Below are 17,174 nucleotides of genomic sequence, written 5' to 3' on the forward strand. Positions count from 1 at the left end.
AAAAGGCATCTCTTGAGATTTAGATTTTTGTCTGATACAGACTTGTGCTAGCAGGCTATTCTTTAATACATCACTTTCATATTAATGTATAAAATGAATGCAAAGCTAACCACTGTAAAGTTTTGGGTATCCGTGTAATTACTCTTCCTTTACATAAGAAAACAAAAACACAAACTGTTAAACATAGTTTCTGTGGTAACTGACTGACAAATCAAATCCCACTTCATGACTCAAGGGCAGTCGGTTTTGCAGATAAGTGTAGCCGAAATAAAAACTGAATTAGTTATTTCGAAGGAATTTTGACAATACATCCATGCAGCGAAGGCATAAAAGTCACAATACTGAAATTTGATTAGTCAACAGCTTCAGATTCTTTAATGCAAATAAGGTAAACCTGCTGACAGGAGATTCTCCCGTTCCACTGCTGCAAACTGGCTCAAGTGCAAAGAATTTAGTACATCAGCAGTGGGGAGAGCCTCGCAGGAGTATATCCTATTCTTTCATGTCTTCCAAGAACTGGAGAGTATTGAGTTTTGAGGCTGATGTGAGTGACCTTGCGCTTTGTGTCTCATGCATGTCCGTGTAAAGGTCAGACACATAAAGAGATCATAAAAACTAATTTGCCACTGCATGGAATGAATGGACAAAGCATCTAACATTCTCGATTGCACACTGCAAAATAAATTAAGCCTCAGTGTCACACAGCATTATTAGTCTATCATTCTGTCCCTCATTGTTTTTTGTCTTTTTTTTGGTCAGCGTTCTTAATATGCTCTATAAATGCTTTCTTGCGAGGAAGCTTCATTATAATTCCAGATAAAAAAAGGCTATTTGCTGCTTTAACAAAACATGACACGCCTGTTGTAATTACAATAGTTTTAATGAGATGAACTTCTCTTTGCGTTACAAAAACTAAGCCTGAAAGTCTCAACCAGACTCCAGTTTGAGGCAGCATGAGTCCAGAGAGGAGCTGCTGAATATATGGGGGAGCTAAACCCAGATCCAAAAAAAGAAATAAAGAAAGAGCAGGGGGGGAAAAAAAAGCTCTTTTGTGTTCATCTTCTTCATGGCGCCGTTTCCTTGACAAGCTGCTCTCCATGCCGGAGTACTCTGTCTTTGTCAGCACAAGTGCTTATTGCCCATACTGCAGACAGGGCTTGAAGTAAATAGGTTACCAACTGATAAGATTTCCTATTTCTTCTTACAAGTTAGACGCTGTTTCCATCACTATATTGCCTATTGTTTCATAATTAATGACATAACATCGGTTTCCTGAGGTGGGCGTTTCACTTCACTTAAAAGATCTTCTCAGAATTACGGAGGACGGGCGCTCCTTGCTGATGCATCACGCACACTAAGAGAAAAAGGGAAATGTTAATGCTCTCTGTGTTTGAACAGCAGCCTCTACAGAGACCTGTTAAAATAGCCTACTCTGTTTACCGTGTATTTGACCCAGTGGGGAACATACTGAAGAGACGGCGAGGTGAAACCAAATGGATTTTACTCTTTCCCCAGAAAACACTCCCATATAAGTCATTCTCTGATTGCAGAGCACTGCCTATCAAGAACGCTTGTTTTATTTTACCCTTTGATCAACTGCTGTGCCGAAAAAGACTAGTCAAAACAGAAGATATACAGGGGAGGAGAAGAGGAGAGAGGAGAGAGGCTGTGAGGAAGGGATTGTGCTGGGATTATCCTGCCAATGGCTTATGTTGCCAATGGAAATCATGCATTTTGAATGATGGCATATGTCAGACATTTAACTGAAAATTGAGAGCATACATGAGACCTGGGTTCTGTTCCCAGAAGTAGCTGTGTGGAGTTATCTGATGAGTAACCCTGCACCAAACTTCTCTTTGGGAAATTGTTTTCATCCTACTAGTTTGCAAAAGAAAATTCATTTTGGAGGAACTATAATGCTTTGTGGATTTATTATTGTTTTTATTAACAGAACACATAAGAATGAAGAAAAAATTCTATATCAACATATCCGGTAGGTTGCAAAATGTTAATACTGACGATTTCATGCTTCATTTGTTTTCCCTACAATTTCCGCTCTTGCAAAACGATATCTGCTCAGAGCGCGATTAAACATGTCAGCTCTGTCTCCTAAAAATTACGTTCCTGTGCTAGTAAAGAATTCTCAATTACATTTTGAGAGAAACACATTTCCTCCCAGATTATGTTTCATTGTGAATTATAGCATCCATTTCATTTCAACAGACACACCATAGGGCCACAATATTAAAACCACCTGCCTAATATTGTGTCAGTTTTGAGCTCCCAAACAGTTTTGACCTATCAGACCATGCACTGAAGCACTCTAGGTGTGTCTTGTGGTGTCTGACACTGAGACATTGGCAGCAGATCCTTTAGGTCCTCTTGGTCTCAGGGTGGAGCCTCGATGGATTGGACTTGTTCTGACACAATCGGTTAGAATCTGATCTGGTTTGAAAGATGGGTACAGACCTTGAACTCTTTGTCATTGTCATCAGGTCACTCCTGAGCAGTTGCTGCACTATGACATAGCATTTAGTCCTGTTGGGATGCTATTACCATTGGAGAGTGTTGCTGTAGATGTGGAGGGTGTGCTTGGTCTGCAACGATGTTTAGGTAGTCGGTACGTGTCAAAGTAACATCCACATGAATGCATGACCCAAGGTTTCACAGCGGAACATTACATTTTATGGAGATGATCAATGTTACTCACTTCACCTGTCAGTGGTTTTAATGCTGCAACTGATCAGTGCAAGTTTACTATGCATTTTATTGCTTTACTGTTGCTCCTTTTCAGCCAACCAAACATACATGAAATGGGGCGGGACTTGTCACCCTGGTAACCCAGAAAATGGAGGAAAAGCATCAAACATGTTGTGAAACTGTCACATTGTTACTCAAGGCATGACATTTTCCTAAATCTAACCCAATGTTACAAGAGTACGTTGTTCTACAGCAGTGTGACTGTGTGTGCTCAAGAGAGTGGCGAACGAGAAGTTTGTGAGTTAGTGGCAGCCTAACAGTAAGTGATGTACAGTCCAGATCATTGTCTGGTCCAGCCAGAAATCAAGGCAACAGCTTCTCAAGACCAAGAAGGAGTCGACGCTTGTCTGTTTACCCAACTGCTGGAAAGTGTGGAGGAGGTTAGCCCTGAAGCTAGTAACTGCTTCAGGCCCAGAGAGAATAGCTCTCCCTGCTATCGGACCATGGTCTGGAGGATAAAGCAGGAAAAGGCTACCACTAAGCATGCAATTTTGCTGTCTAAACTTAACCAAACAGTGGACGAAAATGAAAGACTCTGTTGCCTCCACCTCCTGATGTGGCCTTTGTGTGTTTCCTATGACAGTAGGTCCTTCGTTTACGACGTCTTTGACCTATAGCGTTGTGCGGTTACATCATCATCTCCCATAAATTTATTAAGAAGCTTTTTCCATCATTCCGACGTACGGTGTTTGCAACGTTAAAACAAATTCTGCACAGGAACTAGTTGGCGAGCGGAGCGGACGAATACGCTGTCACACGGCACTATATGAGGAAGACAGCTGTGTTTACATTCGCTGATCATATGCCACATACATCACAGTATGTGAGTTCTGACTTACAGTGAAAATCGAGTTACGTCACGCCGTAGGAGCGGAATTCCAACTTAAGTTGAGGACCCCCTGTACATATTTTCTGAAAATATTTCCGTCGAAATGTAGACAAGAATGTTTTCTTGTGAATTAATGTAATTTTTGTGAAATAATGTTGCTATGGTTATGCACTCACAGTATAATTAAGGTGACGGAAAGAATTTCTTGTCGGCTTACTACACAAGACATCTGCGGTTCATTACAGTGAGCAAGTGTTAGAAGTATTATGTGCGCCGCTATTATTTTACGAAACCACAATGTTCCCTGACCATAAACAAAGTGTTCTTGCTCCCTGAAAATAACCACTCACTTTATTCACAAACATCATTATCCACGCTCACAGTTGTTTGTACCCTGAACACCACCAATCTGTCTCAGAGCAGACGGGGATCTGTACATCTGTTACATTCATCCTGTCAGATAGACAAGAATGTGTCTCCAGAGTCTGATAAGACATCCGTTGTGTCAGATGGCTTCAGAATCAATATAATATACTGAAGATGTTTAATTTTTTTATCATGAATTTATTTGTTTATTTTTCATCTTGACTTTTTTTTTCTCTTTATAACTCATTTCTCAAACCTTCTTATTCACTTTTTCATAACTCTTCATCACTGTCAGCACAATAGAAATCAATGTGGACTAAACTCTGGCACATTTTTCATTAAAAAATGCATTAGTCTTTTAAAATTCATGAACTCCCTTCTCACTCAAACCCAACCGTGACCAACACTCTGCATATTTACAGTCTATTCTGCACTCTACTGTTAAAAGTCAGATTTAGCTGCCCTGACATTATTCAATACTTATTTCTAACTAATTATGCTAATTTAAAATAAAGGTCAAGAGGGTCATACATTTGTTGCACTGCACAGAAGCTACAATAACCAGTCTTTTATATAAGAACACAACTTTTTCTGAATGCTTCCACCTGCTACATATCTAATTTAGTATCAGATGCTTGGCATTAGAGTTTTTTTTGACAGGTAGTATATTCATATTAAAAGACAAAATACCAGTGGAATCATGAAGTTATAAAATCTGACAGAATGATTCATGGGCTGCAGAGGTAACCAATAACTGAGAATATGGAGTGTAGGAATAAGTGAAGCTGACTTCTTTACACATGAATGACTTCAACAATGTTCAGATATCCCCGATGTACAGAAAACAATATTTGGGCCTTTAGAATTTTAAGCAGCATATTTTAATTTGCAGTAAAGTTCGCTTTTTAAGTTTGGCTAATATCCATTTATTTCTCTGCAGCATGCCATTTGTTTTCATTAATGCTCATGACTTTGTTCATTTTCATTTCTCCTGCCCAGGGAAGAGCAGCTGAATAATTCTTTGTTGTTGAAAGCAGCAGCAAAGCTGGATCGACCTATTGGACTCAATGTGCACAACAAAACAATTTATTTAATTCTGTTAATGCTTGGTTTTTGTCCTCTCTTTTTGTTTATCACTGCTGTTAATTTGCTTTTTGGCATTTTTTGTGAGTGACTGCTTAATCACAGCGTGGACATCATGGTTTGCAATTTTGTTCTTTACTTCTGAGGTGAAAAAGGACCATTTTATAAACGAACAAAGAGAATAAACACCACAAAAGCAACACAATGTATTTTGGCTATGACATTCTTAACATATCAGGATCATTTCCTATGCATGACCTTCACACAATTGCATTTGTCCTGTTCCACTCATACTGAAACAATCCCAGATCGTCACTGATCCACCCCCATGTTTTACTGTAGGGGCAGACAGTCTGGTTTGTAGCTTCTCCAGGCTTCCTCCTAACCAGTAAGTTGGCTGGAGTGGGCATCAACTGAAAATTGGATTCATCACTGAAGAGAACCTTAGCTCAATCATCAACAGTCCAGTCCTTGTGATCCTCAGTAAACAGTAACTGGGCTTTCCTCTGCCTTTCGTTGATGAAGGGCTTCTTCCGTGTCATGTGACTTCAGACTAGCTTCAAGATGTTGGTTTCAAACTGTCCTCGCCGAACAAGTCACATTTCTCAACAGTGCCCACTCATTTTTAAGGTCCCTGGAGGTCTGAGGATGATTCCTGACACAGGAATGGATGAATGCATGGTCATCTCCTGGGCTCGAAAGATGTTTCCTGCCACGACCAGCTAGCAATTAGGTAGTACCACATTCGGCTTGTTTTTTCTTGGTGTAATGAACAGCTGTCTTAGAGATCTTCAGTTTTTTGGCTACCTGTCTCTCACCAATTTCCAGCAGTGCCTTTATGGCTTCACATAATTCTTTTATTTTAGACATTACGTGAGCGCTGATAACTTCTGAGTTGTGCTACAACTGGAATGTAAGCAGGAAACCACTCTAGGCCTTTGCATGTGCAGTGCTGCTTATGACATGAAATTACCTCTTATATACCCTGGGAATACAATTAAGCTTAATCATGTCAAATAGGACGTAAAATACTATGGAATCAGCTGCATTCTCGTTGTGTTCATTGTATTTTTCAGGTACTGTACCTTTAGTGGTACCAGGCAATGAAATGAACAAGAAATTGAAGAAAACAAGGGTGGTCTGTTAATTTTTTCCACGACTGTATATATTGATGCCCGTAAGTTGTTTAATTTTAACTCTGAATATATTGTTTTTATACAGTAATACAGAAAGCACTGTTAACTTTATCCTTCATCTACAGTCTTCCAGTCTATAGTTGCCTTAGAAAGAGACTTTACTGCCAACATAAAAATTTTACAGTGAACAGTAACTCTCTCAATGTGTAGTGTTGCCTTATACCTCCACCAATCAGACCCCATTTCATAATGTAAAACAGTCATTTAACTGTCAAACTATAAATGCGTCTGCGCATGCTTTCAATTCACAACTATTAGAACAGGACATGCTAAGTGATGTAAAACACCACCAGCAGAGACTGCTTCAGTTCAGTGTTACTACTTTTGTGCACTCTCCTGCTATGTTTATTGATTTAGTTCACTATAAACTAAAGTCAGTATGGTCCCATGCTTAAATGTACAATGCTAACACGATGACGCAAAGCAGAAATAACATTTACAATGTCCACCATCTGTGTCGTCTCCTCATTACATGCAATATGCAGCTGAGAAAGATGGAAATGTTACTGAGTTTGGCAGGTTCTCAGTCAAAAACTACATTGAAGGACAAAATGAAAAATGCTGGTGTTTAAAGAAAGCATGCCCCCCCTAAACTTGTGTAGGTATGTGGCAACATTTCTTACAGACTGCATCAAAGAAGATTGATAAGCATAAGTGGAGAGCTAATAGTGCATCAGCTATTACTTTCATCTGAAAAAGCATGGTCCAAAAGCTTCAGTCATTTCTTGCAGCACAGTACCAGGTAGTTTTTCATTTAAAATTATTTAAAAATGAGTTTCAAATGATAAACTGAAGCGCTCAGAGTTCTTATGATAACATCTCAGCCATAAGAGTTGTGTTTACCAACTGTTCTGTAAAGGCTACTCATTTTAAGAGCACCTGTCAAATATTAGCTAGTCCTGTGTTTATTTTTCCATTTTCCAATAATGTAGAATACCATTGTGAAATCAGGTTTGAGGTGTGAGTTCCCTTGGTGATGCACTTTTCTTTGAATACCAGTGTACTGACCTGATGATAAAGAAAATGTTAAATGAAAAGTCATTAAAGTTATTGCAATTCATCCTGAGGGGAACATGAATGTCTTTAGTAAAATGCACCATGTTACGACCCTGGCTCTGGGGGTAACATCATGAGGGAGGAAACAAAATGGGATAAACCAAGGTTTACATTTATTAAGGCAATGAATTTAACACAACAAAGAGTGTGATGTGGAGACACTGTGCGCCTGCAGGGTTTGCTGGCTGAGCACGATGGAGAGAGCTGCAGGAAAAAGGCTTTTTGAGGAGCTACTGGTTCGTCAGGAGCCGGTGACTGGTGAAACAACCAGAGCTGGCAGGTTCACAGGCACTGATGGATAGAGAGGCCGATGGCAATCAACTGCTTAGTGGTGCTACATGAAAAGTAAGGGGATCAAATTATTAATAAAATCATATATTTAATCAGTACCATGCATGCATGTACACAATCCCTTGTCAATGCATTGATCAGTTGTTGCGATATGTAAGTCTTACTCAATATAATGGACAAATGTACCACCAACCTCACAGTTTTAGTGAAAAGTATAGGAATATATTTTTTGAATACACTAACCCAGACATTATAATTATGTCACAATTCTATCATTTGCAGATCTTTAGAAGCCTCGTATTGTCTTTGGGGGAGTTAGCACAAATGGTTTTATAATTATTCATCTCTGCAAAGTGACTTTACCTCAGGACTACATCTCCCCAGCCTTCAAACCCTGGATCGTGTTGATAAAATTATTATTAAATTCCATAATCCTGAAATTGTAATGTAGAACTCAAGTGGGAGTGCAGTTCACAGAGATTTAAATGAGGCCCTCACGAAGTTGCATTTCAATGAGATGTAAGTGAGGGAGAGAACACTGGTGTAATGATAAACAGACAGTGATGGGAAAAGGGTGCTGGTGGGTTCTGCTGTAGGGGTGCTTGGGGAGGCTTTCCTTGATCAGGGATCATGCTCTGTAAAGCTCACTTTTTTTGGCAGCATGAGGCTCAAGCAAGTGAATGGCATGAAGCAACTCAATGACAAAGTCAGAATATTAAAAGATGCGACTCATCACAAATGAAGTGAGGCAGGAAGAGCCACTTTTGGACAGAAACTCAAAAGTTGATAAAATTATACATCAACTTTGGGTGTCAGCTGAGAGTACGCACTGCCATCCCTGGTAGGGCTGGTGTTTAAAGCCCAGACAAATATAATCTGAAACATGTCGACTGCAGTGACTTCCTGAGTTGCTCGGCTACATTTTACAGCACCTGTCAAAAAATACCCACCACTACATACGTGGAGAGGGTATTGAGATGTATTATGATGAGAGCAATAAGGAATGCTATATCAGCCTTGATGCAAAATAAGCATCATAGTTTCACACCTATAACTGGTAATGTGGGTGTGTTTGAAAATGGATGTATTGTACCATGACAGCTGGCTAATTTAACAACAGAAAGTCAATTAAACATTGCATTAGGTTGTGGATGGAAGCTAGATTACATGCGCATTTGCCAGATTCTCTTATTAAGAGCGACATACAGCAGTGTTCAGTGTTCCTGATTAACACAAGACCACCAGATTTAGATATCTTGTTGCAAACAGATAATCCTCATCATAAGCTGACAGGTGCTACACAGAGTGAACCTGTGTGTCAATCTAACAAGCTCTACTCATGATGAAGACAGAAATAGACTATAGCCTCCTGTACATACTCATTTATATTTCCAGATGGCATCTTTTCTTGAAACAGTGAAAACAGGCAAAATGGTGTTTCAAAATATCGAAAAGTGAATGTTATCCTTTATTTAGTGTGAATTAAAAAAGAAAAAAATGACAGTACTTCAGTTTCTCATGGTTTATCCACAACAATACAAATAATACAAATTATAATGCACTTTACTTTATCCCTGGAGATGTGCTTTGCCGTAATGATAACATTGTGTCAGAATATATACCAATGTGGCTCCTGAAAAAGTCATTTTCATTGATCTCTGAGAAGAAATGAGCGCAGGCTCTTTGGCAGATCGTCTGAAATTATGTTTGCAGGGTTCTGTGAAAGTGGGATGCAAGGAAGGTCACTTCAGTTTAGGTCTTTATAGGGGCTAAATTGCATGAAATTCATAGCACATGATTAATATAAGTTGGAAACGCCATGCATCATTTTCTTACCCCAGACGCCCAGCACTTAATCATGAGGCAAGAAGCCAGGTGAACCTTTAATTAGGATTTCTGGAGTGATGTTTGCTCTTTTGTTATTGAGGTAATGTGATTGCTTCTGTCTTTCTGTGCATGTCAAACACTGTGAGCAGTCACACCCCTGACAGGAAAACACCTTCGAAATTTGCTGATTATTTGACTTTGTGCCACCATGAGGCAAATGAGCACTCTATGCCATGAATTATTACTCATCCACGTTAAGTATTTGTACTGACCTGCTATTATGACGAAGCAAGATGCTGCCCCCGAGACCTTTCCTCCTGAAACAACGACAAAGACAGTCAGTCACAGTGGAGGCTAATTTTAGTTATGCACCACATTCATTTTTGTTTTCATGTTTTAATCTTTAGCCCAGAAACAGTGTTTGCTGTGTGTGCAGAAACTGATTAATGCCTCTAGCTGTGTAGCATCTTAAAGCAATTCTCTTGTATGAAGGAAGAGATCAGTATATTTAGAAGGAATTAAAAATTGTTGTGACAAGTCATCTTCTTTTTAGGGTAGCCCGCTGCGAAAGCACATGCTGTCTCCAAATCAGAAAAATATAGTATTTTATTTTATTTTATTATCCAGCTGTCTTTGAAACTGTGTGACTGATAGAGGACAGGTGGAATCTGTAGAAGGTTTCACTGGATGAGCGATCAAACATATAAGTAGCAGGAAATCTCTCTGATCAGCTAGGTGAAGAAATTGGCCGGGGGATTTCTCTGATCTTTTACTAGGTTACTAACATAGAAATGCTCTTGGTTAATGTTCAGTCGACCACCGAATGTCAGTGGAATGAAAGAGTCTGTTTCTGATTCTTATCGGTGTTAGATTGGCAGAATGGAGGTATTCTGTCATGGTGATCCAAAGAGCTGGCACAGCATTGACTCAAAGGTAATCCCAAAATGTTTTCTTTTTTATTTCCCTGTCAAGGATCACTTATTTTACATGCCAACAATAGGGCTTGGTGTTTTTGCTGAATACTTTGGTTGCAAGTGGCATATTTTATCCTGAGTGCCAATTCCAAAATAATGCTTTATTCCAGGAGTGCACAATTACATCAGCAATATCATTGGTATTGGACGATAAAGGTTTTGAAAAAAAATATTAGCATGGCCCCAAAATAGACAATGACGAGCACTGAATTCTGCCAGGGTAAAAGTTTACAGTTTTGTTTACAGATATTAAATAGAAATAAAATTTGGTGTGTTTTACATTTAATTTAACCTGGTGAATATGTGCAATCGGAAAGCATCGTATTTTATATCTGCGCCAGACATCATCTAAAGGGTCGTACAATATGTTCACTCACGAAATTGACTTTTTAGGTTAATACAACATTTTTTATTAAAAACATCTTTACTTTAGGATTCTATTTTTCTTAAAATCTTAGAGATAAAATTTAGATTTGCACTGCTGTGTTTTATTTCTTGTATGTGAAGCCTTAAAAGATCTATATGTTTGTAACAAAGTTTAGGATAATTTCATGTTAACATACAGAACTGCTCAGCATTCATGATTAAAACAAGGCCACAAAACAAGAAGATCTGGTTTCTATCACATCAGATTATCCTCACTGCAGGGTGTGAGCCTTCATGCCAATCTAACAAGCTGAACTCATTATGGGAGCAGAAATAGAATATAGCCTTTACATACTGTACTGACTATATGGGATATTTGTAGCTGACAGTTTATTGTACCTCATAATAGTTACACATTTTGTTTGCTTCTCAGGAAGATCAAATGAGAACCATGAGCACCAGCCATTGGTACAAAATTTATTGACAATTTGCTAATGCAAAGAATGAACATTTTCACTTTAATGGACAGTGGTACATTTTATTGTTATGGCAGCTGATGTGCTGTCAGACAGAAAGAGAAATATGTCACGATTTATGAGATTCATCAGGGGACTGCATTGTTAATGGGTTACTTCTGAATACAACTCAATTACAACAAAATAATTTGCGTTCCTTTTTAGCATTCTCTGGTGATTACCTCACCACATGCATGTTTGAGACAAAACTGTTCTTAATGGTCAGTTAACAATGTTCATTATGTGAATTTGCTAAACTAATGAGGTCATCACATCACACATTATGCAAACACTTTGATGTGATGAATCAATTTTTTCCTCTTTTTTGATATTAATCTTATTGATGCTTGCACTTATGGCCAAAACAACATTTTCTATTAGTATCATCGTTACTTTACAAATTTTTCTTAAACTTTTGGAGCTTAAATTTGGATTTGCACTGTTTTATCTGTAAATGTAAAATCTGTGACAGTATCTCAGTTAGACCCAGGTGTAGCCTAAGAGTACACACATATCGAACAAAAACATCCAGCCTGCAAGATGTGCTAGACTACATTAAGAACACAAATATAACTATGCCTTTAGATGAACAGGACAGAGAGGAGGATTGAACAGTGAATCAAAAATAATAATCAAAATTCACTATATTGGTGAGTGAAATATCCAAACAACAGGTGGTGCAGTTGTTTGATAAAGGTAAAATAGGTCGCAACATACACATTAATCGCATTCAAGGAAATTGCTTGATTACTACCGGCAACAGCAAAAAAATCACATCATCATTGCAATAGCAATATCTGTCAAAATAGTAACAATGCAATTTTTCTTTCATATATTTCAGCCTTATCAGAGAGTGTGGTAGGAAGACGATAAAAAACAACAGGCAAACAAGCTATCTAGCCAAACAGCCAGTTTGTTTTCATTCTCTTGCTTGTGCTGATTTCTTTTTATTGATCATGACTATTTTGGTCTGATTGTTTTGGTTCTGGACTACCTGCAATTAAATTTGCCACATAACCATCGCGACAGTATGTGTAGTCCACTCATTCACAATTAACATTACGTTAATTAACACTACTTTCGTCTGTTTCATGAGAAAGAGATAACATAACAGAAATACATGAGACTAAATGTTAAGTGAATAAAACTTTAATGCACTACCTCATCTAAAGTACTTGATAGTTGTCCTCTGCAATTGCTTTTCAGAGGAGACATAGGTATCTTGGTGGCCTCTCTCACTAGTCACTTTATTGCACAGTCACCAGGTGGAGGATGCCTGCTCTTGGCGGGATACAATAATGTGCCATATTCCTTCCATTTCTTGATGACAGATTTAATTGTATCCCAAGAAATATTCATGATATTGTCTTGTATCCATCTCCTGACTTTTTAACAAGCTTTCCACAGAGTTACTTGGAGTATTTTTTGTCTTCATAGTGCACTTGTAGCCAGGAGTATTCACTAGTGGCTGCTCCTTCCAGATACAGGTGTCTTGATATTGAGGTCCTTTGAGACACTACTTGTATGACGTCTAGCACCAACTGACTGCAAAAATGTTGAATTAGTTGAGTGACTTTTAAGTGGAGAAAAAGAGAGAACTTTCATAAGTGGTTGACTACTTTCTGTAGGCACTATATTGCCCTGACTTTAGCCTGAGTGATGTCAGATAGATTTTTTTTTTTTTTTATCAGCAATGACAGTAAAGACAAGAGAAACCACATGCTATGCATTTAAGTGTTCCATTTGGTCTGCTAACACAGTGCATAGTGGTAAATATTCAGCTCACAATCAGAGCTGTGCATGCTCTGTTTCAATTTCTGGCTTGAGTTGAGTCACAAAGTTCAAGCCACACTGCCTTTCAGAATGGGTTCCACCAGGTTTAATGTTGTTTAAATTCCATGTAGCACAACCACACCTCCGTCCCTGATGTGCACTTACATAACTGCCTTTATTATTTTGTACGCATTCAAGAATGGAGATGGCAATGCCACCAGTGTTAAACATATTGTTTCCAGAGTCACAGTTCTCTTCTTCTTCTTCCTCCTTTTTTAACATTATTCACTGACGGCATTCATGCCTATTTAGTATGCAGCCTAACCACTTGCCTATTGGGTCGTCCCAGTAGGCAAGTTCTCCACTTTAAAGTTTTTCTCATCGTGTTGCAAATGAAAAATAAATCAGTCTCGCTTTTCAGTTGTCGCTCTCATGTGTGTCTGACAGAAGACATAAGCATCTTTTTGAACCTGTACAGCCTTCTTTGCAGACCGTGTAACTGCTTGCATTTTACATGTGCATGTACCCGCAACGGGAATCTTTTTGAGGGTGTTTGAAGTCTACTTTGAACACTGACAGAGGATTCAATCTGCTGCGCTGTGGTGGAGACATGCTACTTAGTCCTTATTGGTGCTGTTAAAGTCAATGTAAAAAAAAAAGGTAATATTTGCCATTTGAATTTGATCAGAAGGTTTGAATAGTGACTAAGAAACACAACTGAACCTGAACAGAATGTCACTGGAGTTCTCAAAGCTTTCACTTAAATCCAGGCGACATTTCGGTCTCAACCAACACAGTTTTGCCTGTGCCACATGAAAAAACCAGGGGATCATAAAACTCATTAGGATTCATCACCTGGGAACAATGAGCGTCTCTGCAAAATTTAATGGCAGTTTATCCAATTAGTTATTAAGATATTTCAGCCTGAACCAAAATGGTGGAGTGTAACAGCACCAGACTGACTCACTTACATTTCTATTCCTTCAGCCCTTCTCCCACACCGCTTTTGGCTTATTTGCACACCACAGCCAGAGTGTCCTCTTCGTTATCTTAGGGACACGAAGGAAGGTACACCTCCAACTATCAGAACTCCCAAACTATCTATTAGTTTTCTGTCCACTCCAATAAGTCTCCCAGAGGAATGGAATCTGTGGTGTCTGCACATCTCTAATAGACTCGGAGATAACAACTACCTTGGTGGCTGATGGTTTTGTTTGGATCCCTGATAAAGACAGGGCAGGGACTGTTGTTTTTGGCTGAGAAGACTGTGTGGGTATCAGTTTACAGCAGCATACATCAGCTTTGCACACGATATCGACCGACTTTTCAATTTCACATTTGAAAGCATACTATATTTTTTTATGTTGTACTTTCACTATGAGGTGTGACAGGAAAAAAAACAACTGCTGCTTAACACTGAGTTTTGCTTCAGCAATCAGAAAACCAAAAGTCCCTTATAACACTCGTGTTGTTTTCTATTGCAACATATAAATTAGCAAAGTTTGGACGAGCTGTGATAGAGATGCCTTGAACTGTAATTTTGTCCAGTCATTGTTTATTTGACCTCCCACAGATAACCATAAAATGAGGGGGCATCTGATTAATAACTAAGGGACAAAGGGAATGCAAGTGACAGATGGAGGATAGGTGAAGTGTTTAGCCTCAGCAGGTTACACTCTGCAGGCTATCTTACTAATCACGGCTTCTGTCAGAGGAACTTATCTGTCTTGGGGTTCTCATAGAATTGGTCCTCAACTGGGCTCCAGGATGCTTTAAAAGTTTATAAAACTAGATAACAAAAAGTGAATCTGTAACATGAAAATCATGTGGAAAAAGAAACTTAACAAAAAAGCAGTGAATTCAAGACATTTTAGTGACGGTTATGAAGATGATTGCCATGATTGCACAATCGATAGTGAGGTATTATTTCTACTTGTCTTGATTTCTCCTGTTAACAATGAAAACAATAAAACCTCAATTTTTATATATATTAAATATAAAGGAGTAAGTATAAAAGAGCTCTATCTATCTATCTATCTATCTGTCTATCTATCTATCTATCTATCTATCTATCTATCTATCTATCTATCTATCTATCTATCTATCTATCTATCTATCTATCTATCTATCTATCTATCTATCTATCTATCTATCTATCTACCTATCGCCCAGTGAAAAATAATATTTGTTCATGCAAAATAGGTACATAAATAAATAGAGAGTTAAAAAGTGTATTAAAAAATGATTAAAACTGTGTATATAAAAGTTCATAAGAATGTTTAAAATGGGTAAATGTATTTTATTTCTTTTATTTTGGAAGAGGAAATGCTAGCTCTTTCTAGAGAAATGTATGTGGTCACGAATGCACTTTACTTGAGGTTAATTGGTTCACGTGAAAGGCATGCAGTGAGGGCGTGTGCGTGTATGAGGCGTGTGCGCGCACGTGTGGGTGAGAGACGAGAGGAGCGTGCAGGAGTGGATCGTCTTAACGGAGTTTTCCAGACGTTTTGCACTAAAGTGTTGTAACGTGAGTCTACAGATTATTAGTAATGTATTCTGCAGAAACCGGAACTTTTGTACAAAGTTTGGAGGTATGGAGTTGTATTGACTGCTCTTTGGACAATTGAGTAGCGATTAGCAGACAAGGACGTTGCGCCGCAGTTAGCTACCATAGCTTGTTCGAGTGGCTTCGTCTGGACTGTTTTTGGGATTGTTTTCTGCCTGAAAACACGAAGCAGCTACCAGATAGCGCTCTGAGCCACCCTGGATGCTCAGAGTTCCTCTGGAGACCTGCTGGACGTCACACCTTCACCTGCTTCCTGCTTCTCTGCTCCCATCTGCTGCTCTCTGGACCACACACTCACGCACACCTGGAGAGGTACAACCTGGATTTTTGTTGCTTTCACTCGTTGGAGGAGAAGTGAGTACTGATTTCAACGAACTAAAGTGAAACAGGCCTGCAACGGTTTATTTTATTTCAGTTATTTATTTTGCCGGCTTAGTATAGAGTGTTGGTGTTTATTGATTAAAAGGTCAAACTGTGAGGTGAATTGCATACATTTGAAAAGAAAATTGAAAGGAAATATTTTATTTTTATTATTGTTTATTAAAGTAAGTAATTATTCGTGTATTTTAATACTGTTTATGTGTGTTGTTGTTTATAAAGTACAGTTGCAACGTTTAAAGGTCCTTAGTTGTTTCTAGTGTTTACAGTTACTTAACCTACCTAAAACTAATATTACATTGAATTAACCTGAGTAAGAAAATATTGTTAAAGAACTCAGGCCCCTTTCTACCTATTTAACTGATAGACGGGCTACATATCTATCTATCTATATTACATTTAGTTAGAATCAATCACAAAATAAAGCACTGAAGAGAAGCTTGAATGCATTTAACTTTAGTAGAGTTCAGCTCTAACAATTTTTAGAGTAGGAGCAAATAGATATAATGGGCATACTTTTCTCTGCAAGGCTACCACCCAACTTCAAGCAGAAATCAGGATAGTCATGTAAAAAAAATGTTGTTCAAAAAGTTGTTGACTTTTGAAAGATATTTGGAAAAGTAAACACCAAAACCGCTTTTAAACAGCAAATAAAGGTGATATACTTTAGCAAGACCAAAAGGAGAATTTGCATTGTCAGTCATTAATTCAAGAAAACCATCAATGGATCTTGTATTTTGTGGAAAACATGCTTGGCTTCAGAAGCTAGCATTGCCTCCTTTCCCTGATATAACTTCTTGTTGCTGTTTTGCATAATTGTCCAGCAGTCTCTGACATTGGTTTGTTGAAGTTTTTGACTACTCTTCCATGCAAAATCCCTTCAGTTGCAAGATGCTTCAGAGGTGTCTCGCATGTATTGCCAATTTCAAATCCCCCCCATTGGGATTTGAAATGGAATTCAAATCAGGGCTTTGACTAGGCCATTCTGTAACCCTCCATTTCTTCTTTTTGAGCCATTTCTTGGTGGATTTGCTGTGTGCTTAAGATCATTATTCTGTTGAAAGGTTCACTTCCAGTTCAACTCCAACCTGTGGACTGATGGCCTCATGTTATCTTTAAGCTCTCTTTGATATGATGCAGTATGTATAGTTGAATCAATAACCGCAGGCTGCCCAGTCCTTGAGGCAGTGAAGC

General features: G+C 38.4%; 1 protein-coding gene across 3 annotated transcripts in view; it reads left to right on the plus strand.

Annotated features, from left to right (window-relative positions):
- Positions 1 to 17,174, plus strand: part of thsd7ba (thrombospondin, type I, domain containing 7Ba) — a 202,403-nt gene that overhangs the window by 58,049 nt on the left and 127,180 nt on the right. Inside the window, exon 1 of one of the 3 annotated variants that reach the window (XM_055015531.1) lies at positions 15,611 to 15,956. The exons of the other annotated variants lie outside the window; for them this stretch is intronic. The gene's annotated coding sequence lies outside the window, so the exon portion shown is untranslated. Of the gene's footprint in view, positions 1 to 15,610; positions 15,957 to 17,174 lie in introns of those variants that run through there. 3 annotated transcript variants of the gene reach the window in all.

The sequence above is a fragment of the Amphiprion ocellaris genome, chromosome 11 (genome assembly GCF_022539595.1).
Source record: "Amphiprion ocellaris isolate individual 3 ecotype Okinawa chromosome 11, ASM2253959v1, whole genome shotgun sequence".
Classification (NCBI taxonomy): Eukaryota; Metazoa; Chordata; class Actinopteri; family Pomacentridae; genus Amphiprion; species Amphiprion ocellaris.